This window comes from Macaca mulatta, chromosome 9 (genome assembly GCF_049350105.2).
Source record: "Macaca mulatta isolate MMU2019108-1 chromosome 9, T2T-MMU8v2.0, whole genome shotgun sequence".
Taxonomy (NCBI): domain Eukaryota; kingdom Metazoa; phylum Chordata; class Mammalia; order Primates; family Cercopithecidae; genus Macaca; species Macaca mulatta.
In genome coordinates this window covers 104,684,428-104,711,815 of record NC_133414.1, presented here as the reverse complement: position 1 = coordinate 104,711,815, position 27,388 = coordinate 104,684,428, and the positions used below count along the sequence as shown (strand labels likewise).

The following is a 27,388-nucleotide window of genomic DNA, read 5'->3' as shown; positions in this document are numbered from 1 at the left end:
AAACAGTGCTGCAGCTCATTGCACTCCTCCCCACTGAATGTCAAGTCCATGGCCGCAGCACCTAACACCCACCTTCTTTTCTCTTTGAATACTTGGGATGCAAAGAACTGTAATAAAGAACCCCGTTGTGCTCCTGCTCCACCATGGTTATGTTCCACAGCACCTGCTCTGACCTGAATCTATTTGATTTTTTTTTTTTTTTTTTTTGAGACTAAGTCTTGCTCTGTTGTCCAGGCTGCAGTGCAATGGCACAATCTCGGCTCACTGCAACCTCCATCTCCCGTGTTCAAGCAATTCTCTTGTTTCAGCCTCCCAAGTAGTTGGCATCACAGGCGCACACCACCACACCCTGCTAATTTTGTATTTTTAGTTCAGACAGAGTGTCACCATGTTGGCCAGGTTGGTCTTGAACTCCTGATCTCAAGTGATCTGCCTGCCTCAGCCTCCCAAAGAGCTGGGATTACAGGCCCGCACCCTGCCCTGTTCGATCTTATAGACACAAATAATCCCAAGTCTTCAGAGATATATTAAATATAAAGGATTTGTTCCTCAAAATAATAGTATTAATAATTTTATTAGAAGCCCCTATTATAAATATTTAATAAAAATTCTAATTCGCTAGCAGAACTCAACTCTTACAAACCTCTGAGACCTCCTCTCTCTTTGGCTAGTTTTATGCCAACATCTAAAGGGATCTCAGCAGCCTATATTTGTGTTCTTGGCCAAGCGACTTCTCAAAATGGCCCACCATTTCCTGATAGAACAACACATGGGAAGACTCTAAAGCTGAATGAAGCCTGAAATGGCCATTCCTTGGTATGATGGCTTGCCTTATAGTGACTGCCACTCTTTCAGTGCTAGTGAATCAAGTTTAGGAGAGAGAACAACTGTTCCTTTTGCAAGCCATTATTAACTGCTATATGTCAGGCACCATAATAGGTGCTAAAGTTACGGTGGCTGTGGTGGTTTTAAAATACATCTGCAGCCAGGCATGGTGGCTCACATCTGTAATCCCAACACTTTGGGAAGCAGAGGCAGGAGGATCACTTGAGCCCAGGAATTCTAGACCAGACTGGGCCACACAGTAAGACCCTGTCTCTACAAAAAATAAAAAAGTAGCTGGGCATGGTGGCACACACCTATAGTTCCAGCTACTTGGGAAGCTGAGGTGGGAGGAATCCTTGAGCCTAGGAGATTGAGGCTGACTGAGCTGTGTTTGCACCACTGCACTCCAGCCCAGGCAAAACAGTGAGGCTTTGTCTCAAAGAAAATAAAAAATATAAAATACATCTACAAATTATTTTACAATTTTCCCTTCAATGATGGAGCCTAATTCCTCTTTCCCTTGAGTGTGGGACAGACATAATGACTCACTTCTAACAAATAGAATGTAGCAATAGTGATGATGTATGACTTCTGAGACTAGGTTATAAAAGGCAGTGTATGTCCACCTCCTTGCTCTCTCTTGGATCAATTGTTCTGGGGAAAATCAACTACCATGTCGTGAGGACACTCAAGCAGCCCTATGGAAAGGTCCATGTCATAAGGAACCGAAGCCTTCTGCCAACAGCCATGTGAGTGCGCCATCTTGGAAGTGGATCCTCCAGCTTCATTCAAGCTTTCAGATGACTGTAACCCAACCAACATCCTGACTGCAACTTCATAAGCAACCCAAACCACAGCCATCCAGACAAGCTACTTCCAAATCCTTAACTCACAGAAACTGTGAGATCATAAATGCCTACTGTGTTAAGCCACCAAGTTTTGGGGTAATTTGTTATATGGCAATAGACGCAGTGGGAGACAAGACAAACAGCTCCTGTCCTCATTCTTACAGCAGATAATAACCTGTTATTAAGCAAATGTGGAAACAATGTGAGTCAAGTTGTGTCCAGCAAATCTGTGCAAATGCTAGACTTACCCACCAACAGGAAATGTGATCAGGAGATTATCGTACTGATTGTGACTAGAATATCAATTTGGAGTCACCAAAAGGTACAGCCTGTCTTTATGCTATGATCAGCAGAGAGACTGCAGCAAATGATGGTGGGGTCTGATATAAGATCCAGTGGATCGGGGTCAGAGTGGGTGCCATGGCAACCCAAACCTCCTGCAAAGCAAGTGAAGGGAAAGTAGAAGCCAAGGCCCTTACAGAGAAAGCTGATCTGCAAAGAGTATGGGAGAGCTGAGAGAGGCAAAGACAAGACACCATGCGTGTGTCTCCAGGGAAACAGAGACAAACCACTGTCCATTTCCTGTGGGCCCACAGGACTACCAGGGTTGTATTCTATGAGGTTTCCTAAACACACACACACACACACACACAAACACACACACACACATATTTTTTCCCACATGGGAATCCAGGAGTCTTCTTCAATCACTGCTTTAGTCAAGGCACCCTCCCCCTACTTGTCCTACAAACCTTAGTTAGGTCCCCACTCCTACAGGTCAAGTACCTCAGCCAGGTATTTTTGCAGCCCTCCTCAGTCTGGCTCCAACTCACCTTTTAAATGATTCCCCACTTATACCCTATCTCCAGATAAGCTGAACTCCCTGAAATTTGCCATGGGTCTTGGTTTTTCAGCCTCAAACTCTTTGTCAAGTCACTCTTTCCACTTGGAAGCCTATCGCTACCCTCATCCGCCTCACTTTATTCTAGCTATACAACAAAGATGGTCTTAAGGCTGGGTGCAGTGGCTCATGACTATAATCCCAGTACTTTGGGAGGCCAAGGCAAGAGGATCACCTGAGTCCGGAGTTCAAGACCCTATCTCTATAATTTTTTAAAAGAATTGTGGCACGCACCTGTAGTCCTAGCTACCTGGGAGGCTGAGGCAGGAAGATTGCTTGAGCCTAGGAGCTCCAGATTGCAGTGAGCCATGATCATGCCACTGCACTGCAGCCTGGGCAACAGAGTGAGACCCTGCCCCCCTGCCAAAAAAAAAAAAAAAAAAAAAGATGGTCTTAAATGTGTTTCCATGAAGCTGTTGCTAATCCCTTCAGCTGGTATAATGTTTCCCTCCTCCGAATGCATCATTTATGGTATTGGTAGAGTATAAGTCCTTTTCTGACGATACTATAATTACATACGTGCATAGCTCATCACCTCTACGCAGCCATAGCTCCTTGAGGGTGGAAACAAGGTTATTCATCTTGGTATCAGCTTGGTCCTAAGCCCCCTTCTCTGTTCACTGTCTTCTCTCCTTAAATAATCTCATGATTTATGACTTCATCCACTCCATCTAAATGCTGATGCTTCCAGCTCAGACCTCTCGGCTAAGCACCAGATCCTACTCACACCACCTACTCCCACAGCCCCATGGCTGTCTCCAGGCTCCTCACGCTTGGTGTGTTCAGTGGGAACTCATCATGAAGCCCCCCACCCAACTCAGGCCTCCTCCAGGTTTCTTTTCTCAGTAAATGCCACCCCCACCCCCTACTGGACATCCAGTTTTGCAAGCCAGAATCGAGGAGTCCTCTTGGAACTCCTCCACCCATCAACAGTTATTTCTACTCCATCACCAGGCCCTATAAGTTTTACATTTTAAATAGTATTCAAATCCCAAAACTTTTCTACACTTCCACTGCCACCCCTTAATCCAAGCTGCCCTCATCCCTCACCTTGCCCACATCCTCTGTCTGGTATCCTAAATGGGCTCCCCACATCACCTGCACCTCACATCTCCATTCTAGTCCATTCTAGTTCATATGACTAGAATGGCACTTGTTTTGTTAAACTCAAATCTGGTCAGGTCACCCTACAGGTTTAGAATCTTCCATGACTTCCTATTCATCTAGGATAAAGACCCAAATCCTTAATATAAACTGACCACAGGGCCCAGCATCATCTGGCCCCTGTTTATGTCTCCAGCCTAATTTTGTGCTACTTTCTTTTTTACTCTCAATATTTCAGTCACAGGGCACTACTTTCAGTTCCTCAAAAGCACCATGCTCTCTACAGCCCTGAGGCCTTCATGCATGCTGCTGCTTTTCACTCTGGCCACCGCCTTTGCCTAATAAACTCCTGTTCATCCTTCTAGTCTCAGAGCAGACCTCAGCCCCTCAGGCTCCCTGACCAGATCTGGTGCCTCAATTACATATCCTCACTGTCATCTGTATTTTCTTTTATTGTATTTAGATTGTTCCATAATTATAGATTTGTATAATTATTTGAAGGCAGATACGGCTATTTTGTTTCATAGATATAGAAGCTGTTCAGCAAAATTTGTTGAAAAGGAAAGGAAGGAAGGAAAGAAAGGAAGGAAGAAAGAGAGGACCCAAATAATCACTGACAAACTCTGGATAGACCAACACCGGGCAAAATATATTAACGACCAGCTACATTTGGCTGCCAATATTGTCAAGATATGTCAAGTGTTTCCTGAGGCCTATAATTTTCACATTTTCCTCTATTTTCTAGTTGCATCAGTTAAAAAAAAAAGTTTGTTTTTTTTTTTTTTGAGACGGAGTCTCACTCTGTCTCGTCCAGGCTGGAGTGCAGTGGTGCAACATTGACTCACTGCAGCCTCCACCTCCCGAGTTCAAGCGATTCTCCTGTCTCAGCCCTCTGAGTAGCTGGGACTACAGGCACGTGCCACCACACCCAGCTAATTTCGTATTTTTAGTAGAGATAGGGTTTCTTTCTTTTTCCTTTTTTTTTTCTTTTGAGATGGAGTTTCACTCTGTCACCCAGGCTGGAGTGCAGTAGTGCGATCTTGGCTCACTGCAACCTCTGCCTCCTGGATTCAAGCGATTCTCCTGCCTCAGCCTCCCAAGTAGCTGGGATTACAGGCACCCGCCACAATGCCCAGCTAATTTTTTTTGTATTTATAGTAGAGGCAATGTTTCACCATGTTGGCCAGGCTGATCTTGAACTCCTGACCTCAAGTCATTAGGCTGCCTCGGCTTCCCAAAGTGCTGGGATTACAAGTATGAGCCACCGCATCATTTAAAATTTTACTTAGCTGCAAGTAACTGAACGCAGCACTTAACCAAATAGGGTTTTTTTCTCTTTTTTTTTTTTCACATTATAGAAGTCTTAAGATAAGGCTGAAGCAGTTGCTTACAGAAAACAAGGTCCCAGCTTCCTTCTAATTTTTCTCCGCTACTCTTAGTGCCTGACTTTCTTCCTCACAATGGAAAGCTGGGCTGCTCCTCCAGCATGGTGCTCATACTCCACACAGAAAGAAGGGGAGGAGTCAAGGGCAAAACACATGTACTGATTGGACTTGTCCCTTTTTATCAGGGAAACAATGGGGCTCTCCTGAAAGCTCCCGGAGGAAGCTTCTACGGATATCTTTTTGGCCAGACCTGGGTTGTAGACACTTCAGCTTCAAGGGGCTCTGGCCCTAAGCCCAGCTGGAGGCCTGTTAGTGAGGAACAAGGAGAGACTGGAGACCAGAGGCCAACCAGGGCATCTGCCGCTCTACTGCCACAAACAGGTAGATCAGCTGGGTTCCAAGGCTCTGACGCAGGCTCAGAAGCCCAGATGAAAGTAATCCAGGGGAGTAAACTTTCTGAGTTTGAAATTTTGAGCAGAGAGACTCAAGCTCTTTAAAAAGAGAGAGAGAGAGAGTGAAAAGGAGAAGAGAGGAGACGAGAGAAGGGGCGAGGAGGGGAGGGGAGGGGAGTGGAGAGGAGAGGAGAGGGACTGGGCACAGTGGCTCATCTGTAATCCCAGCATTTTGGGAGGCTGACACAGATGGATCACTTGAGGTCAGAAGTTCGAGACTAGCCTGGCCAACATGGTGAAACCCCATTTCTACTAAAAAAAAAAAAAAAAATATATATATATATATATATATATATATATATATAGCAGGACATGGTGGTGGGCTCCTGTAATCCCAGCTACTTGGGAGTCTGAGGTAGGAGAATCGCTTGAACCCGCAAGGCGGAGGTTGCAGTGAGCCAAGATCATGCCACTGCACTCCAGCCTGGGTGACAGAGCGAGGCTCCATCTCAAAAATAATAATAATAAAATGGTATTCATGCCTATGGTAAGAAAAAGAAAGAAAGATTGGGCTTTGCAGGTATGGTGCTAAGCCATGCAAGTGAAAAGTGAAGAAGTCCATCAAATACATGGTTGATTTATATATAATACTAAATAAATCTGCTTAAACCAAATATATGAAAGAACCATTCCTCCTTGAAATATTCCTCTCACTGTACACACTTCATTTTAAAGATCAACTTTCTTTTCTTTTTTTTTTTGAGACAGGGTCTTGCTCTGTCACTCAGACTGGAGTGCAGTGGCAACATCACAGCTCACTGCAGCCTCAACCTCCCAGGTTCACGCAATCTCCCCACCTCAGCCTCCCAAGTAGCTGGGACTACAGGTGTGCGCCACTATGCCCAGCTGATTTTTTTTTTTTTTTTTTTTTTGTATTTTTAGTAGAGATGCCATTGTGCCATGTCACAAGGCTGGTCCCAGATTCCTGGGCTCAAGAGATCCTCCTGCCTCACCCTCCCAAAGTGCTGGGATTATGGGTGTGAGCCGCTGCACCTGGCCTAAAGATCAACTTTCAAGAAGTTAATTCATCATTAAAATTTGAGCCTACAATTAAGGCATGACATTACTAGACATTGCCCCTTCAATCATATGGCTTCCTCCACACTCTTCATGCAGGCATGTGTTCAGTCTCCAGGAAGAGAGCAAGTGAGACACTATCCATTCATCAAACGAAAAATGAAAAGTAAGCACACCGCCAGTTCAGCCATACCTAAGAACAGGAAAGCTAGAAGGCAGAGGAAGAATTAAGAATGCAAGGGATTCATAGAGAGATTGAGCCTATACCAGGGAGAGTTTAGAATGAGGGAAGCAAAGTGATTTTTGTGTGGAAAGGCGGGGAGAGGTTTCCTCAACAAGGAGATGACAAGCTGGATAACTCAGGGGCAAGGCCACATGACCTATGGAGCACAGGCAACAAGACAGCAAGCAGGACATGCCCACATGAGGAGAATTTGTTTTTCAATTAATACCACTGCCTTTAATTAGTTCAAGTCAACTTTTTTTTTTTTTTTTTTTTTTTGAGGCATGGTCTCACTCTGTCTCCCAGGCTGGAGTGCAGTGGCACAATCACAGCTCACTGCAATCTCAACCTCCTGGGCTCAAGCGATCCTCCCACCTCAGCCTCCTGAGCAGCTGGGACCCCAGTTGCGCACCAACATGTCCGGCTAATTTTTTGTTTATTTTTGTAGAGATGAGGTTTGCCCTGTTGCCCAGGCTGGTCCCGAACTCCTGGACTCAAGCAATTTGCCCACCTTGACTTCCCAAAGTGCTGTGATTACAGGCTTGCACCACCACACCCAGCCAACAAGCATTTCTCAACCATCGTCTGTGTGCCAGAGGCTGGTATTGTCCTCTGCCCTGAAAGAAAGGAGAAGAAATATTATTGCTAGATGGAACTCTGGAGGATACACATTCATTTTAGAGATAAGGATATTAAGGTCCAGAAAAATTAAATGCCCCCATACTCACCCCAATTAATTAACAACAGAAAACCATGATAAAATCCAGGATTTTCTGGGTCTTGAATGTTCACGCAAACAAAACCCTGAGGACCTGGATACAGCCCATCTCTTCAACAGGGCAATTCCTACATTTCAGAGGAGATGGAGTTTTGCTGTTGTTGCTGTTGCTTTGTTTGTTTTTTTACAACTGACTTACCATGTACAAAGTCATGCCATTCAAAAATTATCCCCGATTCTCAGACTTGCCCTGTTATTTTTCTCTGCTGTCATCAAGCATGTATCAGCTGAAACCTGGCTGAAAATGCCTCCCATGAAGCCTGGTTCAACCTACCCAATATTAATCACTTCACTCTGCTTCCTAGCCCTTTCTCCCACATACCTCGTCCTCTGCCTTCCTCCCCCACTCTGGGGCACCTCCATGCACATCCACCAGGTTGATCTGCACTTTTTAATTAATTGTTTCAAGGTGTTCTGATGTCATATCAGAGGCTATGTCTCCCAACTACCTTTGTAAAGGCAGGAAAACAAAGGCAATACTACACATAGGCTAACAGTTTGGAATGAGAAGACCTGGCTTCAACTGGAGCTCTACCATTTACTGTTTTGTTTTGATTTTTTTTAAGATGGGGTTGACCAGGAACGGTGGCTCAAACCTGTGATCCCAGCACTTTGGGAGGCTGAGGTGGGTGGATCACTTGAGGTCAGGAGTTCGAGACCAATCTGCCAACATGATGAAACCTCGTCTCTACTGAAAAAAGATGAAAATTAGCTGGGTGTGGTGGTAGGCACCTGTAATCCCAGCTACTCAAGAGGCTGAAGCAGAAGAATTGCTTGAACCTGAGAGGTGGAGGTTGTAGGTTGTAGTAAGCTGAGATCATGCCACTGCACTCCAGCCTGGGTGACAGAGCAAGACTCTGTCTCAAAAAAAAAAAAAAAAAAAAAGATGGGGTCTCACTCTGTCACCCAGGCTGGAGTGCAGCGGTGCAATCTCAGCTCACTGCAACCTCCAGCTTCCAGGCTCAAGCAATCCTCCCACCTCAGCCTCCCGAGTAGCTGGGACTATAGGCATGCGCCACCACACCTGGCTAATTTTTATATTTTTGGTAGATACAGGGTTTCATCATGTTGGCCAGGGTGGTCTCGAACTCCTGAGCTCATTGAGCCTCATGTTTAACATCACTGAGCCTCATGTTCCTCATGTATATAATGAGGATAACAATACCTGCTTTGTAAGGATGATGCAAAGACTCGATGAGGTAATGCATCACAAGCACTGAGTGGTATAAAGTTTCATACTGGTATAAAGTCAGGGCTCAATATGTTTATTGTCATTATTTTATTTGTTCCCACTCTCCCATCTCTCCAAGGAAAGCCTAACCCATGGCATTGGTCAGACCCGAATTCAAATCCTAGTTCTTCCACTGACCAGCTATATACAATCTTGAGCAATTCCCATGACCTTCCTGAGCCTCCTAGAATAAAGTCTGGCTATGGGCTATACCCAATATTTGTTGACTGAATAAGATACAGTTTTCTTATGGATGAGACAGAGATAATAAATTTCATCTCACCTGATTATTACAGCAGTTAAGTGAGATCATGTAAGCAAAGTACCTGCTATGTTCTTCTTTAACTCAATTGATGAACCAATTACCCTGGGAGGGAGTGGATTCATTGGATGGGTTTTTGGTTTTTCTTTTCTTTTCTTTTTTTTTTTTTTTTTTTTTGAGATAGGGTATCGCTCTGTAGCCCAGGCTGAAGTGCAATGGTGTGATCTTGGCTCACCGCAGCCTCAACATCCCAGGCTCAAGCAATCCTGCCTCCTCAGCCTCTTGAGTAGCTGAGACTACAGGTGCACGCCACATGCCTGGCTGATAGATTGTGTTTTTTGGTAGAACAGGGTCACTCTATGTTGTGCAGGCTGGTCTTGAACTCCTGGGCTCAAGCCATCTACCCACCCAACCTCAACTGAGATTGCAGGCATGAGCCAGTGTGCCCAGTAGATTCATTGAATGTTAGATCAAGAGTCTTTCGTTCATATGATGTCTTAATACTTAACTCACTTCTTTCTTTCTTTTTTCTTTTTATTTTTTTATTTTGAGACAGAGTCTCTCTCTTGTCACCCAGGCTGGAGTGCAGTGCAGTGGTGCAATCTTGGCTTACTGCAACCTCTGCTTCCCAGGTTCAAGCAATTCTCTGCCTCAGCCTCCTGAGTAGCTGGGATTACAGGCGCCTGCCACCACACTCGGCTAATTTTTATATTTTTAGTAGAGATGGGGCCAGGCTGGTCTCGAACTTCTGACCTCAGGTGATCTGCCTCCCAAAGTGCTGGGATTACAGGCGTGAGCCACTGCACCCGACTCATATTTCTTTATTTATTTTCCACAGTAGCTCTTGGGAGAGGGTACAGTGGGGATATATAACACTCTCTTCTCCATCTGGAGTTCTAGATCAACAGAGAAAGAAAACAAGAGAATAATCAAATAGGGGCCAAATATCCCCTTTAATAAGCTGATTTGGAAACTCTGGCTTATATAGGGCCAAGGGTCTCCTCATATTAAACTCCAAAGATAGGCAGACTCACATACTCTGGAGCACTAGAACTCCGAAGGCCTCCCACCTCACCCAGCTAGGAAGACCTGCCCCTGGAGGAGCAGAACAAGATGTGTCGTTAAAAGGCTAGGCCGGCCGGCCGCGGTGGCTCAAGCCTGTAATCCCAGCACTTTGGGAGGCCGAGACGGGTGGATCACTAGGTCAGGAGATGCAGACCATACTGGCTAACCCGGTGAAACCCCGTCTCTACTAAAAAAACAAAAAAAACTAGCCGGGCGAGGTGGCGGGCGCCTGTAGTCCCAGCTACTCGGGAGGCTGAGGCAGGAAAATGGCGTAAACCCGGGAGGCGGAGCTTGCAGTGAGCTGAGATCCGGCCACTGCACTCCAGCCTGGGGGACACAGCGAGACTCCGTCTCAAAAAAAAAAAAAAAAAAAAAGGCTAGGCCATGTGTGCCCTTCTTTCTCACACTCAGGCAACCCGCTCATCTCCCCAGGGGGAGAGTAAAGGTGAGACAGAGGCCAGGGGTATTTGGGGGAAACCCCATCTTTGAAACAAAAATGGACAAGAAGTATTCACCACCTAACAACCTCTATATGCAGCATGGATTGAATAAGCATCCTAATTTCCCCACAAGAATTTAGAGGGTACATGAAATATGATGATGAGCCCAACCTGGAGGCAGCTGCTCACTTTTGAATCCAGGCTCTGCCACTTACTAGCTCTGTGACCTTGAGCGAGTTATTTCTCCTTCCTGAGCCTCCGTCTTGTTTTTAAATTGTACATACTTAAGGTATGTAACATGTTTGGCTACACTTATCTTGAGGTACATACACATGCCCAGGTGATTACCATAGTCAAGCAAATTAACATACCCATCACTTCATAGCTACATTTTTTTACTTTATTTTATTTTATTATTACTATTTTTAAGACAGGGTCTCACTCTGTCACCTAGGCTGGAGCACAGTGGTGCCATAGTAGCTCACTGCAGCCTTGAACTCCTGGGCTCAAGCAATCCTCCCACCTCAGCCTCCCAAGTAGCTGGGAAGCTGGGACTACAGGCATGTGCCACTGTGCCCAGATAACTCTCTCTCTCTCTTTCTTGTGTGTGTGTGTGTTTGTGTGTGTGTGTGTTAAGAGTACCCAAAATCTTCCAGGCACGGTGGCTCATGTCTGTAAACCCAGCACTTTGGGAGGTCAAGGTGGCAGGACCATTTAAGCCTCAGAGGTCTTGACTGTGGTGAGCTGAGATTTCACTACTGCACTCCAGCCTGAGTGACAGAGCAAGACCCTGTCTAAAAAAAAAAAAAAGTACCTAAAATCTTCTCTTTTGGCGAACACCAGTACAGAATACAGTATTATTAACTGTAGTTTTCTTATTGTACCTTAGCTCTCTACACTTGTTCAGCTTACACAGCCACAGCTTCATACCCTTTGTGAGCCTCCATCTTGCCATCTGCAAAATGCCAATAATGAATATGCCTCTTCACAAAGCGGTTGTGAGGATTAAATAAAAGAATGTCCATAACAGTAAAGGGTAAGTACAAAACAAATGCGAGTTATTGTTATCATGAGGTTGGTAACTTTGTCTTACAAAAACTATGAACTCTGCCATTTAAGAGGTGAAGGGAAATACCAACGCTAGCCAAGAATTGCGCACCAATTCTCTCGCCTGAACCCAAAACAAAAACTAATTACAATCAACACCTGATCATACCTGTGATCTTAGGACCATGCAAACCACCTCGCAGTGCCAACACCTCCTGCCCCAACTTCCCATGAAAGTCATTTTTCATTCTGTTAAACTGAAGTCTCTTTGATCCTCCCAAATCCCATTACTCAAAAAGACACACCTTGCCTTTTGGATTACTGTCCTCTCTTGTGGACAGCTGTGGGGAGATAGTCAAAGAGAAAAATCCTTATAAGATTTTTAAAATATTTTCTTATGTCAGTTTTCTGCTGAGCTATTGAGGTTGGCAGAAAAACCCTTACAAAATGTTTTAATATACTTATAACAGTGCTTCTGATGAGTCATGAGGTTGGCAGAGGTTAAAGGCCTTGGCTGGGGTGTGGTTTGTGACATGAGTGTGAGTTGTGATAATACTGAGAAAAAGTGGCCAGTTTGCTGCACTGCCCACGAAGGATTCTTTTTTTTTTTTTTTTTGAGACAGAGTCTCGCTCTGTTGCCCAGGCTAGAGTGCAGTGGCCAGAGCTCAGCTCACCGCAAGCTCCGCCTCCCGGGTTCACGCCATTCTCCTGCCTCAGCCTCCCGAGTAGCTGGGACTACAGGCGCCGGCCACCTCGCCCGGCTAGTTTTTTTGTATTTTTTAGTAGAGACGGGGTTTCACTGTGTTAGCCGGGATGGTCTCGATCTCCTGACCTCGTGATCCGCCCGTCTCGGCCTCCTAAAGTGCTGGAATTACAGGCTTGAGCCACCGCGCCCGGCCCCAAGAAGGATTCCTATTCATCAGTTATGCATGAAGACAGTGGGTATTCAAGAAAAGAAAGCTAAAAAAGATCCCAAGTTGGGGGAAGTTTGATGTGTTTGAACAGAAGTCTGAGATGTGCATGGTAGGTTCTCCAGGCCAGGAGAGAGACCGAACAGGACAGACTCTTCTCCCAAAACAGGCATGCGTGGTGGTTACAGGTGTGGGTTTTGGTCTTTTTTTTTTTTTTTTGAGACAGAGTCTTGCTCTGACACCCAGACTGGAGTGCAGTGGTGCAATCTCAGCTCACTGCAACCTTGGCCTCCTGGGTTCAAGCGATTCTCCTGCCTCAGCCTCCTGAGTAGCTGGGATTACAGGTGCCCGCCAGCACACCCAGCTAATTTTTGTATTTTTAGTAGAGAGGGGGTTTCACCATGTTGGCCAGGCTGGTCTCAAACTCCTGACCTCAAGTGATCCGCCCACCTTGGCCTCCCAGAGTGCTGGGATTACAGATGTGAGCCACTGCACCCGGCCAGGTGTGGGTTTTGAAGTCAAAAGGCAAGGGTTCAAGCCCTGCTGTACCACTTCTTTATTATATGACCTTAGGTAACTCAAATGTCAGTGTCCCCATGCATAAAATGTAATCATACCTCCTTTATGGGGATATAAAGAGAATTCAATAAAGCAACGCAGGTGAAATTCTCAGTACAATGCCCTGCACGTATCTGTGCTTACTAAGTGAAAGCTATCAATATTACTATACACAATCATAAAAACAGTGAATATACTCCCTGTGGAAAACCTCTTGGTTTATGCTGAGAGGGCTGGGCAGGTGTTAGTATTCTCTTCATCACTATGATGAGGCGATCCACTTAACACTGAGAATTAAGTCTAGGAAATAAACCACCTGAAAATTGTTACCAATTCTTCCCATTCTCTTCTATTACTTGCTGGCAAGAAGTCTCGCAAGTCACATTATGTACCCTATAAAGTGTATGCTTTTAACCACCATGCCTTTTTCCTGTGTTGAACTGACATTCTTACTGCCATCAAACCTGAAGGCACTTTGAATTCCATCCACTGAGTCCATGGGTGACATGGAGAGTACAAATGGTGAGTTTCACACATAATCCACAATTTCAATTTGACCCAGCTGTTTCAATGATCGCCCTTTCCATTCTCTTTCTAGGCTGGCCAAGAGGGCTTCCTCAAGTTCATGGGATGCCTCTGTAGCTCATAGACCCGTGGTTCCTGTGTGTCTGTTGTGGGAAGCTTGGTAGGTAGAAAAAGAGGCTCTTTCTCAAGGCTGGCAGAGCCCCGGGTTGGGTCCACCCCTTGGCAAATGGAGTGCAAGCAGGATTTCAGCTCCAGCCAGCTCCTCAACCAGATGTCTTTGTGCAGTGCACAAATTGCACAACTGAACAGAGAAGACCTTTGTAGCTATCAGAGTAAATTCGAATTACATATCTGGTCCCTTCCTTTGTCCAATCAGAGATGAAAGCAGTACTGCTCCAGGATAGTCAGGAAACAGAGGGCAAGGAGAAAAGTAGAGGAGAGTGTCAGAGAAGCAAACCTCTAAATGGTGGAGTCGACTGTTTTGAACCCTCAGCGTCAGCTGCTCCATCTTACTTTGCTCATTGTAAACCCACAGTCTCAGTTGGAAAGCCAAGAGGATATTTATATAGGGTGGATCCAACCACAAACTATCTGAATTACTGTTGGAGAACCTGACTCTACTGTGCTCCGTAAGACTAGAGACAATATTTATTTGATTCACTGTTGTCTCCCCAGCTCTTCACATGGTGCTTGATAAATAAAAAAGGGTTCAATAAATGTTTATTGCCAAATTGATTTTTTATTAGGAGACTAATAAAGCCAATTGCTGTTCCTTTTTCACAGGCACTAGAGCACTTGCCCTCCAGGTTAGGCACAATAAAAATGTTTCAAACATTTAAAAGTCTGTAGGTATGAAGAAGAAAAGGCAGGTGGGAGAGAAGTGTGTTTGATTAAATCTATAAAGAGCAATGTTTGGTAGTTGAGAACATGAACTTTGGAGTCCCAGATTTCCACCTACTAAAGTGGGAACACTGCATAAAGTGACTTACACTGTATCAACAGCGTCCACATTTCTAAAATAGGGTTATAATACCCACAGCAGAGTTGTTGAGAAGATTAAATAACAACATATGTAAGAAACATTTAGGCCGGGAGTAGTGGCTCACGCCTACTAATCCCAGCACTTTGGGAGGCCGAGACAGGTGGATCACCTGAGGTCAGGAGTTCGAGACCAGCCCGGCCAACATGATGAAACCCCGACTCTACTAAAAATACAAAAAATTAGCCAAGTGTGGTGGCAGGCACCTGTAATTCCAGCTACCCAGGAGGCTGAGGCAGGAGAATCACTTGAACCGGGGAGGCAGAGGTTGCAGTGAGCTGAGATCTTGCCACTGCACTCTAGCCTGGGTGACAGAGCGAAACTCTGTCTCAAAAAAAAAGAAAGAAACATTTAGCACATTTGCTGGCACATAGTAAACACAATGAATAGTAGCTAATGTTTCTGTGCCTTTAGAAGGCTAGGGAAAATTTTAAGTTAAAAAAGGGAAAAAAAATCATGTAAATGTGGCAAAATCTTGACAATTGGTGAACCCAGGTGATGCGTATATAAAAGTTCATTGTATTATTCTAATTTTATGTACATTTGAAAAATTTCACACATTTTTAAAGTTAAAAGGCAGGAAACATACAATTGCTTCCAAATCAACCAAATACTCAGTCTAGACTTCACGTATTCCCTCAACGAATATTTATAAAACACTGTGTGCCAGGCCATTGTGTGCCACTGCCATATGGGATGCTAAGTCTCTGTTCTCAGGGAGCTTATAGTCTAGCTGGGAGACAAACATTAAGTTATAGAAAATTCTCCAAAAGAAGTGCTGAGAAGGCCAGGCATGGTGGCTCACGCCTGTAATCCCAGCACTTTGGGAGGCTGAGGCAGGTGGATCACTTGAGGACAGGAGTTCAAGACCAGCCTGGCCAACATGGTGAAACCCCGTCTCTACTAAGAATACAAAAATTAGCCAGGCATGATAGCATGTGCTACTTGGGAGGCTGAGGCAAAGAATCACTTCAACCCAGGAGTCAGAGGTTTCAGTGAGCCAAGGTCATGCCATTGCACTCCAGCCTGGGCAACAGAGTGAGACTCTGTTCCCTGCCTCCCCCCAAAAAAGAAGTGCTGAGAGAACAGTGAAGGAAGGAATCAGCTTAGGGAAGGAAGCCAGGAAAAACCCCTCTGAGGAAGTGATATGTAAACAAAGACCCGAGGAGCTTACCTGGGCAAAGGAGTCAGCACCCATGTAAAGTGGCCATCATGTGCAAAGGTCCTGAGGCAGGAACGGTGGAAAGGCCAGTATGGCAGGAGCACAGGATGAAGAAAAGGTGGCTCAAGAGGAGGCTAGAGGCCGGGCATGGTGGCTCACATCTGTAATCCCAGCACTTTGGGAGGCTGAGGCAGGTGGATCACTTGAGGACAGGAGTTCAAGACCAGCCTGGCCAACATGGCAAATCCCGTCTCTACTAAGAATACAAAAATTAGCCAGACATGATGGCGTGTGCTACTTGGGAGGCTGAGGCAGGAGAATCTCTTGAACCCAGAGGCAGAGGTTGCAGCAGTGAGCTGAGCCACTGCACTCCAGCCTGGCAACAGAGCGAGACTCTGTCTCAAAAAACAAAAAACAAAAACAGAAGAAGAGGAGGAGGAGGAGGAGGAGGAATGACAAGATGAAAGATTTTTCAATTCTTTTTCAATGTTTGCCCACAATTTTGCCACCAAGAAATTGGAAACTACAACTTTGTGCTTTCATATGAGAAATACAAAATGAGCAAAAATCGCGGCTTAGGACAGGTAAGGGATAGGTACTGCCAAGGCTTTGGATCTATGTCCACACATGTTTTTCTCCCACAGTCATCAAGGGTCAAAGATTTAATTTATTTCCTGATTCTCCAGCCCTACATTCCCCACCCCCACCCCACTCCCCTAGCACCTGCTAGCTGAAGCACCCTCTTGAACCATATTCTTCACTTCAGCTGCCTTGATAAATTAACTTTCTAAACTGGGAAAGCAATACTCCACACCGCTAAGCAGAGGCAGTTTCACTAAGACAGATGGAAACAAAGAAATGGGACCACATTCACTTGTAGATTTGCATAGGTCCAGACACTGAAAGCTGGGGCCTCTAGAATTCAGACAAGTTGTTCTTACAGCTCCTGAAAAGTCACCCTGCCCTTGGTCCTCAGCCTCATTTGATGACTTTCCACCCCTTTAGGACTGTAACTGTGTGAACAGGGGCTGAGGACCCACCCCAGGATCAAGCTGCCGGGGTTTAAATCCTCACACTGCCAGTTCAACTCTGGGGACTTGCATAAATTTCTTCACTTCACTAAAACTCTATTTCCTCCTCTACAAAATGGGGTAATGTGTGAATTAAATGAGATAATGCACATGGCATATAGTGGATTAAGTGCTTGCAGAATGTGAGCTATTTTAAATTTCTGTAATTCTGCCACTTCTTCCTGCTACTTTTCACCTCAAATTTAAATTGCCCCCATTTAGACATGTATTTTTTTTGCTTTCTCTCTCCCTCTCTCTCTCTTATTTTTAATAGAGACAGGGTCTCACTACATTGCCCAGGCTGGTCTTGAACTCCGTGTTTCAAGCGATCCTCCCTCCTTAGCCTCCCAATGTGTTGGGATTACAGGCACAAGCCACTGTGCCTGGCCTAGACGTCTGTGTTTTTTTTTCTGTTGTTTGTTTGTTTGTTTTTGAGACTGAGTCTAGCTCTATGAACCAGGCTGCAGTGCAGTGGCTCTATCTTAACTCACTGCAAACTCCACCTCCTGGGTTCAAGCAATTCTCTTGTCTTAGCCTCTTGAGTAGCTGGGACTATACATGCACACCACCACACCTGGCTAATTTTTGTATTATTAGTAGAGATGGGATTTCACCATGTTAGCCAGACTGGTCTTGAACTCCTAACCTCAGGTGATCCACCCCCTCGCCTCCCAAAGTGTTGGGATTACAGGAATGAGCCACTGCACCCGGCCTAGACATCTGTTTTTAATCAAAAAATATTCATTTTATTTTTGGACCATTTGGGAAATTTTGTCTGGGTTGCCTCTGAGATAGACGTCTGTCACAAATATAAAGGAGAAATAATTCCCTGGTTAATTCGCAACTTGATATTGAACAGTTGCTCAGAACAGAGTTCTGTGGATGAAAAACAAGAAGGGAGTAGAGGAAGAAGAGAAGGAAGGAGAAGATAGTATAGACCCAAGGTCTCAATGTAGGGAGGACAGATGACAAAGAAGTCAGGGAGGACTGGCACCCTGGAAGAGTTATGTGTTGAATTGTGTCTTTTTTTTTTTTTTTTTTTTTTTTTTTTTTTTGAGATGGAGTTTCGCTGTCTCCCAGGCTGGAGTGCAGTGGCGCGATCTCGGCTCACTGCAAGCTCCGCCTCCCGGATTCACGCCATTCTCCTGCCTCAGCCTCCCAAGTAGCTGGGACTACAGGCGCCCGCCACCACGACCGGCTAATTTTTTTTGCATTTTTTTTTTAGTAGAGACGGGGTTTCAGCATGTTAGCCAGGATGGTCTCAATCTCCTGACCTCGTGATCTGCCTGCCTCGGGCTCCCAAAGTGCTGGGATTACAGGCGTGAGCCGGGCCCAGCTGAATTGTGTCTTAAATGAGGTGATGGAAAGAGATCAGCAGAGAGTCATAATAGGCTACTTAAGATTTGAATCTGTACATCCAGGACAGTGGTTCTCCACTGGGGGCAATTTTGTGCCCCAGGAGACATTTGGCAATGTCTACAGATCTTTTTGGTTATCACAATTGTTGGGGAGAGGGGTGCTGCTGGTACCTACTGGGAAGAGGCTACCCATCCTACAGTGTACAGGACAGGCACCCCACAACAGAGACTTATCCAGCCCAAAATGCCAGTATTGCCAAGGTGGAGAAACCTTGATCTAGAACAAGCTTGTCCAACTTGCGGCCCATGTGTCACACATGGCCCAGGATAGCTTTGAATGTAGCCCAACACAAATTCATAAACTTTCTTATAACATTATGAGGTTTTTTTGCAATTGTTTAAAGCTCATCAGCTACCATTAGTGTGAGTGTATTTTATGTGTGGCCCAAGACAATTTTTCTTCCACTGTGGCCCAGGGAAGCAAAAAGATTGGACAACCTTAATCCAGAAGATTTCCGCTCTTTGAAAGAAGTATGTCCTCATCATCCTTTGCTCTTTTTTAAAAGATGAGTATTCACTGAAGTCATTATTAGTGCTTTCAAATACTTTTACTCCTGGCAATAAAGATAGTGTTTTCAGGCTAAGCTAGTAATAGCATCCTCTTTTCCTGTCACTGCTGCCGGGCCTCATCCTTACTTCCCTAATACCCCCACCCCACAGACATGTCCTTCCTTTCAAGAAGAAAATCAAAATGCAGGAAAACAGTAGCCACATCTGTTAATGATTACATGATAGCACAATAAAATCCCAGGCCCAGTAGCCTTCTCATTAGTGCTTCTTTAGATAAGTCAAGACACTTCACCTGAATGGGCTGCTGTCCAAGCAGATTAAATTAAAAGAACTTGTAGCACACTACTAAAAAACTTATCAACATAATTAATCAGAAAGAGTTTTCCTGGCTGTTTGTTAATGCACTGCCCCAATCAAACAGCTGAGGAATGTGACTGCTGTTGACCCTGGTAACCCAACACCACTGTGCTGTGTTGAATTGATAACTAGTTTAAAAGAATGTTTACCTCCCTTTACTGTATGACCCTCTGCTTGGCATCCTTTTATAAGAGGATGAACCTGGGTTCCAAGAGTCTAGTGTGTAAGGCAAAGACGCGCTGGAGAGGCTTGCACAAAGAAACTGATCTTACCTTGGGAACTTACTGCCTCATACTCAGGAGGAGACTCCAAAGCCCCTTGAGAGCAAATGGCCACAGTCCCTTGTAAAAACTGTCCCTCTACTTATGTCCACTAAGGGAGAAAAACAAAGGCTGTCCACGAAGCCATGAATCTCTCTGGTGGGAACAGTAGGACATGCTCTCCAATCACACTCCCTTGCAGGACTCCTTGACTTTGGCAGCTAATCCAGGTTTGAGATGCACCAAGCAAACACACATGGCATTCCAGACAATCGACCATCACTGACCAGGAGTCTGAGTAAAGCAACAACTTATTGGCATTTGTAAGAGCCAGTGAATGTGTGTCGCAAGGGCTAAGAGGTAGTTCAAGAACTGACTGACTGAAAGAAGTAGGCACTGGGGTCAGACTGGATGACTCCATGGCTAACAACACGTGGCTGCTTATTGAGCACATATTACGACCATTGTGCAAGGCACTTTCTCTCCATTGAATCAGTTAATCCTTGCAACAGTCTGTGAGGCCAGAATGATTAGACTTCCTTGATTTGCTGATGAGGAAATGGAGGCTCTGAGAGACTAAGTGACACACTGTCAGCCTTCTTTGGAAGTCTTTGAGGCGGGGTTTAGGAAAAATGCTCACAAAATTAGCATCTGTGTGGACCTGAATGAGTGGCAGGTGAGGTGAGGTACAAAGGCCTGAAGAGACTTGTAGAAGACGCTGGGAAAGAATGCAAGACTCCAAAGCTAACAAGGGAGTGGGTGGCTTGGGCATTCAAGGTATTAAGGCCAGAATAGAACCAGGTAGCCTGATTAGAAGACCATTTGCAGGGATCCAGAGCTCCAAAGAGTGGGATGTGGCTACTTTTAGCATAAGGGATCACTGTAGGCATTAAATAACAGTTGATTACTTAAAGAGGTTATTAGCTTTTTGTTTGTTTGGATTAAATCAAGGAGAAAAAATCTGAGTTTGGTGCTAGTATGTTTTTAAAGTTTAACACTTGCTACTCCCTTTTTTTTTTTTTTTTTTCCGAGACGGAGTTTCACTCTGTCACCCAGGCTGGAGTGCAGTGGCATTATCTCGGCTCACCACAACCTCTGCCTCCCAGGTTCAAGTAATTCTCCTGCCTCAGCCTCCCGAGTAGCTGGGACTACAGACATGCACACCATGCTGAGGTAATTTTTGTATTTTTAGTAGGGATGGGGTTTTGCCATGTTAGCCAGGCTGGTCTGGAACTCCTGACCTCAAGTGATTCGCCCGCCTCAGCCTCCCAAAGTGCTGGGATTACAGGCGTGAGCCACCATGCCCGGCCCTCCTTTATTTTTTTATTAGAGAAAGCAGGTCTTAAGTCAAGATTCTTATTAGGGAATACAGCTAGAATTTAGGAACACTGTTTTGTTTTCACTGTGTTAATTTTTATGGTTACCCTGTATGTATGGTGAGTAATACTGGTTTCCCATTTATGGTAATAATGTAAAGTTCTCTTTAAAAATGAATCTATTTTCTTTTTTGTTGTTGTTGTTTTTCGAGACAGAATTTTGCTCTTGTCACCCAGGCTGGAGTGCAATGGTGCAATCTCGGCTCACTGCAACCTCTGCTTCCTGGGTTCAAGCGATTCTCCTGCCTCAGTCCCCCAAGTAGCTGGGATTACAGGCATGTACTGTCATGCCTGGCTAATTTTGTATTTTTAATAGAGACAGGGTTTCACCATGTTGGTTAGTCTGATCTCAAACTCCTGACCTCAGGTGATCCACCCGCCTTGGCCTTCCAAAGTACTGGGATTACAGGTGTGAGCCACCGTGCCTGGCAAAAATAAATTTATTTTCTAAGTGATTTTATATAAAGAAAGCTGGTTCAATGATAGGAAGGGTGATACATGGATATGGCAAAAACCAGGAGAGCGATATGGGAATGATTGAAGTGTGGGCAGCGCTGCAGGTATCCGAGAGAGAGGTGCCTCCTCAGGAGAAAACTAAGACTCTAAGGGAATCAAAGCCCATTGGGAGGACTGTGAAGGAAGAAGAGAAAGATCTGATATCAGGTTAGCTATTCACACCAGAGGAGGATAGTAACAAAAGGAAAATCTCACCTTGAATTTGTGCTTGCTTGACTGTGTGACATTGTCAAAAGCAACTTAGCAAAAGTTCTCTTTGTCTTTGCAATGATGACTGGTTAAAAAGTGAAAATCCCAGTCAATTAACTGGCTATTTTGTTTACACAAAGGCAACTCATCACTTTTTTTCAACCAACAAATTGACAGGTTAAACACACACACACGCACACACGCACACACACGCACGCACACACGCACACACACACGCCTGAATTGAGCAGTTGTTTGGCACCATTCTGAATTGCTCTGAACAGAAACTGAACATTATAACATTGAAATGGGGTTGACCTTTCCACTGCAACAAGGGAACAGCTTTACACCTGGTAGTTTGCAAGGGTAGTGTACAACTTTCACCCTCCATCAAAATGTCCTCATCACTCACAGGCAGGCGTCCGACGTGTATGCCACTTGGTTTATGAGAAAAAGTAGAAATCGAAATTAAGCCACTATCAACTGTTAATACCTCCAGTCAGACTAGTTCCAAGATGAGATCAGGAGCTCTGGAAGAACAAGTCCTTGAGGAAGGGAGGTCTTGGGTGGCCGAAGAACTTGGGAGGGAGTGACGGGGGTCTAAAAGAGGGGAGTATAGTCACACAACTGGAGGATCCTGAAGGCCATTTTGTCTGCTTACCCATTTTGATCAAGGTCACACCAGCTGGGATTAACATGAACAAATCAGCTGGCATTTATGAATGTTAGCTTAGTTTATTGTTGTTATGAAATATTTCAAATATTAAGGAAATTGAAGGAATATCTTAATAGCCAGTTAAATACTCCTCACCCAGTTAGAATAATATGAACATTTTTTAGCCTACTTTTATGAGTCATCTTTGTAAAATGTGTTAGAAGTGCAGTTCCTTGGGGGCTCTGGAGCAAATCATCTAGCGAACAAGAACTTAGATGTTGTCCAGGGCTACCCCACTGTTATGGACTGAACAGAATTCATATGTTGAAATCTTTACCCCCAGTGTGATGGAATTAGGAGGCAGGGATTTGAGAGGTGATTAGATCATGAGAGTAGAGCCCTCAGAAATGGAATTCATGCTTTTCTAAGAAGAGACATGAGCAGTTGCTTCCTGTGTCTCTCTGCTCTCTGCCATGTGAGCACCTAGTGAGAAGACAGCCATCTCTGAACCAGAAGGTGAGCCTGCTCCAGACACTAGATCTGTGAGTACCTTGACCTTGGGCTTCCAGTCTCCAGAACTGTGTGAAAGAAATGTTTGTTGTTTAAGTACCCAGTCTGTTGTATTTGTTCTAGCAGCCCAAACTAAGACACCCACCCCACAATAAGGAAGAGAACAACAGCAGGAATGTCCAAGTGCTTCATTAGTTAATAATGGTTTTTGCTTGGGTTTTTTTTTTTTTTTTTTTGAGACGGAGTCTGGCTCTGTCGCCCGGGCTGGAGTGCAGTGGCCAGATCTCAGCTCACTGCAAGCTCCGCCCCCCGGGTTTACGCCATTCTCCTGCCTCAGCCTCCCGAGTAGCTGGGACTACAGGCGCCCGCCGCCTCGCCCGGCTAGTTTTTTGTATTTTTTAGTAGAGACGGGGTTTCACCGTGTTCGCCAGGATGGTCTCGATCTCCTGACCTAGTGATCCGCCCGTCTCGGCCTCCCAAAGTGCTGGGATTACAGGCTTGAGCCACCGCGCCCAGCCTTGCTTGGGTTTTTTTTTTTTTTTTTTTTAAAGAATTTAAAGATCCTTTCTTTTTATTTTTTTTTTAAGAGATGAGGTCTCACCCTGTTGCCCAGACTGGAGTTCAGTGGCACAATCATAGCTCACTGCAACCTCCAACTTCTGAGTTCAAGTGATTCTCTCTTCTCAACCTCCTGAGTAGCTAGGACTAAAGGCATGCACCACCACACCTGGCTAATTTTTTCAGGTTGTTTTTGTTTGTTTGTTTGTTTGTTTTTGTTTTTGTAGAAACAGGAGCTTGTTATGTTGCCCAGGCTGGTCTCGAACTCCTGGCCTCAAGCAATTCTTGCTCCTCAACCTCCAAAAGTGCTGAGATGACAAGTGGGAGCCACCGCACCTGGCCCTCCGTAATAATGTCAACAACAACAAGAATGACAATAGCGGCCGGGCACGGTGGCTCAAGCCTGTAATCCCAGCACTTTGGGAGGCCGAGACGGGCGGATCACGAGGTCAGGAGATTGAGACCATCCTGGCTAATATGGTGAAACCCCGTCTCTACTAAAAAATACAAAAAACTAGCCGGGCGAGGTGGTGGGCGCCTGTAGTCCCAGCTACTCGGGAGGCTGAGGCGGGAGAATGGCGTAAACCCGGGAGGCGGAGCTTGCAGTGAGCTGAGATCCAGCCACTGCACTCCAGCCTGGGCGACAAAGTGAGACTCCGTCTCAAAAAAAAAAAAAAAAAAAAAAGAATGACAATAGCTAACATTTATTCAATGCTCACTCTATGCCAGGCCCCCTGCTAAGTGCCTTATGGGTATCATCCATTTCATCCTCACACTGATACTATAGGGTTGTCAGTATGGTTCCCATTTTAGAAATAAGCATCGAAGCTTTGAGATTTTAAGACACAACCAAGACACAGCTGGAATGAGCTGGGATGCCGCATACTGCCGACCCCACTGGAGCATGGGTGGAGCTGATGTGCTTCGTGAGCCATTCTTCTCTTACAGCTTCGATCTCCCTATGACCTAAACCAAAGGGATTCCCAAGCCTTGCTATGCACGAGAACCACTTGGGGAGTTTGCTAAAAATAAGACGCTCAGGCCATTCACCTACTGAATCAGACTGTTCTAAGCTACAGCCCACAAATCTGTACTTCAAACCACCTTTCCAAGTGCTGCTGGTGCACAGCCGGCTTGGGAAACTGTCTAGAGCTGTTGACTTTTCCAGCCATCTGGAGCCAAAGAGTCTAGGCTACAAGACCTCCTGCCCTTCTCCTCCCTTCACAATGGGCTGCTCGTGTAGCTTCACTTTCTATACACTCATCATGTCCTTTGGTGAGAGCAAGGACACCGTGTCAGCCCAAGGATGCCTGACTGTTTAAGAAAATTCAGACCTCTGGGCCCTCCTGCCACCCACCTCCTGTCCAAAAATAGAGTTGTTACATGCAAGCAGAGGCCAGGTGAGCAGGACACAGGGGAAGACATAGCCATCAGCAGCTGCCCCACCCCTCCTTTCCCTGTCCAGCAGTTGAGGAGAGGCAGTTCTTCCCCATGTGGCCATCAGCCCTCCTAGTCAGTTGGTGTCCAGCTGGGCTATGGGTCAGGAAGTTCACAGGAGCTTAGTCAATATCATTGAACTGACTTTACAGCATCCCAGAGGAGGCAGAACCATGGAAGGTTAGCCAGAGGAGGGACTGAGAGGCCACCTGGTCATTTTACAGATGAGAAACTGAGGTCCAAAGAGGGAAAGGAAGGAGAGGTATCCATATTTTGATCCATATTTATCCGTAAGAAGATTCAAGTCCCAAGGGATGTTGAGGGGCTTACCCAAGTCAAATAGTGTTAAATAGGCAGGTAGGTTAGTCAGTTGGTTATCCAGAACAAGGAATAGAATGGCCCACTGGAGTTTCCAAAGTAGCTCTCTGAAATGTGAGCAGATCTCTCGCCGGTACATATTGATTGGATGGGTTTGGAAATTATGACACCTGCGTCAGTAGGTACACAATTATTTGGAAAGTCATTCTCAGAAAGCAGTACGCATATTGCCCCGGGGGCAGGAAAAGAGAAAGAAAAAAAGAAAGCAGTATGCATATTGCCCAAAAACTTTTTTTTTACAAAAATCTCCTGCCCATATTCAAGACTAGAATTGATCGAACTGTCAACTCCAGGCATGTGATGAGTTCTGGGCTTACCAATACCCGGGCCTGGGTCTTGGCCTTCTTAAATCATTTCTTTTTCCATAATCTTTAATGATTGGTCATTATTAAATGGTTCTTGCACGTTGTCAGTTCAACTATTAATCAAATCAAATATTGCCTTTTTTTTTTTTTTTTTTACGTTTTAAAATGGTAAACAACCAGTGCCACAAAGTTTCTCGCCTGTGCAGTAAAAATCTCCAAACATTTCCGGAAATAATAGCCAAGGTTCAGTGAGCATTTTCTATGTACCAGGCACTATTCTAAGCACTATGTGTGCCTTCTCTTATTGGACTTTTGCAACAACCTTTTGCAGTAGCTACTATTCCTATCCTTGTTTTATAACAGAAGGAATAGGAAACTGAGAGAAGCTCTGCAACTCTCCTAAGGTCATACAGCTGGGATTCAAACTCAGCCAGGCTTACTGCAAGACCTGCCCCCTCGACTGTACTGTTCTTCATAATTCTGGAAATAGGATATGAGATATTGAGAACCATCTAATTTATAAACATTTCAATGAACAGTTTTTTAACTCTTTTTGGAGACAGGTCTCACTCTGTCACCTAGGCTGCAGTGCAGTGGTGTAATCATAGCTCACTACAGCCTCGACCTTCTGGACTTAAGCAATCCTCCCACCTAAGCCTCCTGAGTAGCTCGGAGTACTGGTGCTCACCACCACGCCTGGCTAATTTTTTTAAAAAACGTTTTGGCTGGGTGCAGTGGCTCATGCCTATAAGCCCAGCACTTTGGGAGGCTGAGGCAGGTGGATCACGAGGTCAGGAGATTGAGACCATCCTGGCCAACATGGTGAAACCCCGTCTCCACTAAAAATACAAAAATTAGCTGGGCATGGTGGCACGCCATTGTAATCTCAGCTACTTGGGAGGCTGAGGCAGGAGAATCGCTTGAACCCGGGAGGTGGAGGTTGCGGTGAGCCGAGATCACACCACTGCACTCCAGCCTGGCCACAGAGCAAGACTCCGTCTCAAAAAAAAAAATTTTTTTTTGCAGAGATGAGGTCTTGCTATGTTTCATAGGCTGGTCTCAAACTCCTGGCCTCAAGTGATCCTTCCACCTTGGCCACCAAAAGTACTGGGATTAGGGGTGTGAGCCACCATGCCCAGCCTCAATAACATTTATTGAGTGCCTTTGATAGTGAAAGTCCTGCAGTATATAGAAGGTCGATGTAAGAGATAGCCCTTCCCCTTATAAAGAGTCAGACAGGTATTAAAATTAATGTACCAAAAGGTTCGAAATTAAGGACTACATTGGAAACAGACAAAGTACAATAAAAACACATAAGAAGGATGGTTAATAGTGAGCAGTCAGCAATGACTTCCTGGAGGAGGTGGCATGTGTAAGCTCCTTGAATGACAAATAATGCACCACTGGTAGAGATAGAAGAAGGGCAGCTCCCAGCTGCCAGACAGTGTGAAATAGTGAGTGGGGTCAAATCCAGGTTTCATCACTTCCTAGCTACACAGCTTCATCTCTAGCCCTCGGTTTCCTCATCTGGCCAAGTAGAGGGCAATTACATGAACCTTTTGGGGGTGTTGTGGGATAACATCTCTGACAGTTTCAAATAGCACACAGTAGGGCTCACTGATGCCCTGTTCCCTTTCAGGTTCACCGAGTCATTTCAGAACCCACTGCTCTAGGGCCACCGTCCAAAAAAGCTTAGTCTGTGTTCCTCTGGGAAAACACTCTCATCAAGGCTACACTTCAAATATTCAACAGCAGGCCACTTAAACTCACAACAGGATTTGTAAAGGAAATGAGCACTGAAGCTTAACTTCAGTAGTGTGACTAGGAGCTACTGTCATAGAACAAATGGGTTGTTTATCAGCTTTCTATCTGTCCCTAACAAAACCATGTGAAATGAGGCATTCAACCCCTGTTTTTTTAAAAAGATGACAAACACTAGCTAATTTACTGGAGTAGAACATATTGAGCCAAATGTTTAGTTTTGCATTAAATCTATATCTAGCATTTTCATTAAAGGGGGCAAATTGTAGACTTTATTGATGCTTCAGTGCCCATTTCAGATTAATGCTTAACATT

General features: G+C 45.0%; 1 long non-coding RNA gene across 1 annotated transcript in view; it reads right to left on the bottom strand.

Annotated features, from left to right (window-relative positions):
• LOC107000224 (uncharacterized) overlaps positions 1 to 25,127 on the bottom strand; it is a 40,312-nt gene extending 15,185 nt beyond the window's left edge. The window contains exons 1-2 of the long non-coding RNA XR_003719404.2: positions 24,960 to 25,127; positions 7,267 to 7,372 (exon numbers count right to left, since the gene is read on the bottom strand). This is a non-coding gene — a long non-coding RNA (uncharacterized LOC107000224). The remainder of the gene's footprint in view (positions 1 to 7,266; positions 7,373 to 24,959) is intronic.
• Between the last annotated feature and the right edge of the window lie 2,261 nt (positions 25,128 to 27,388).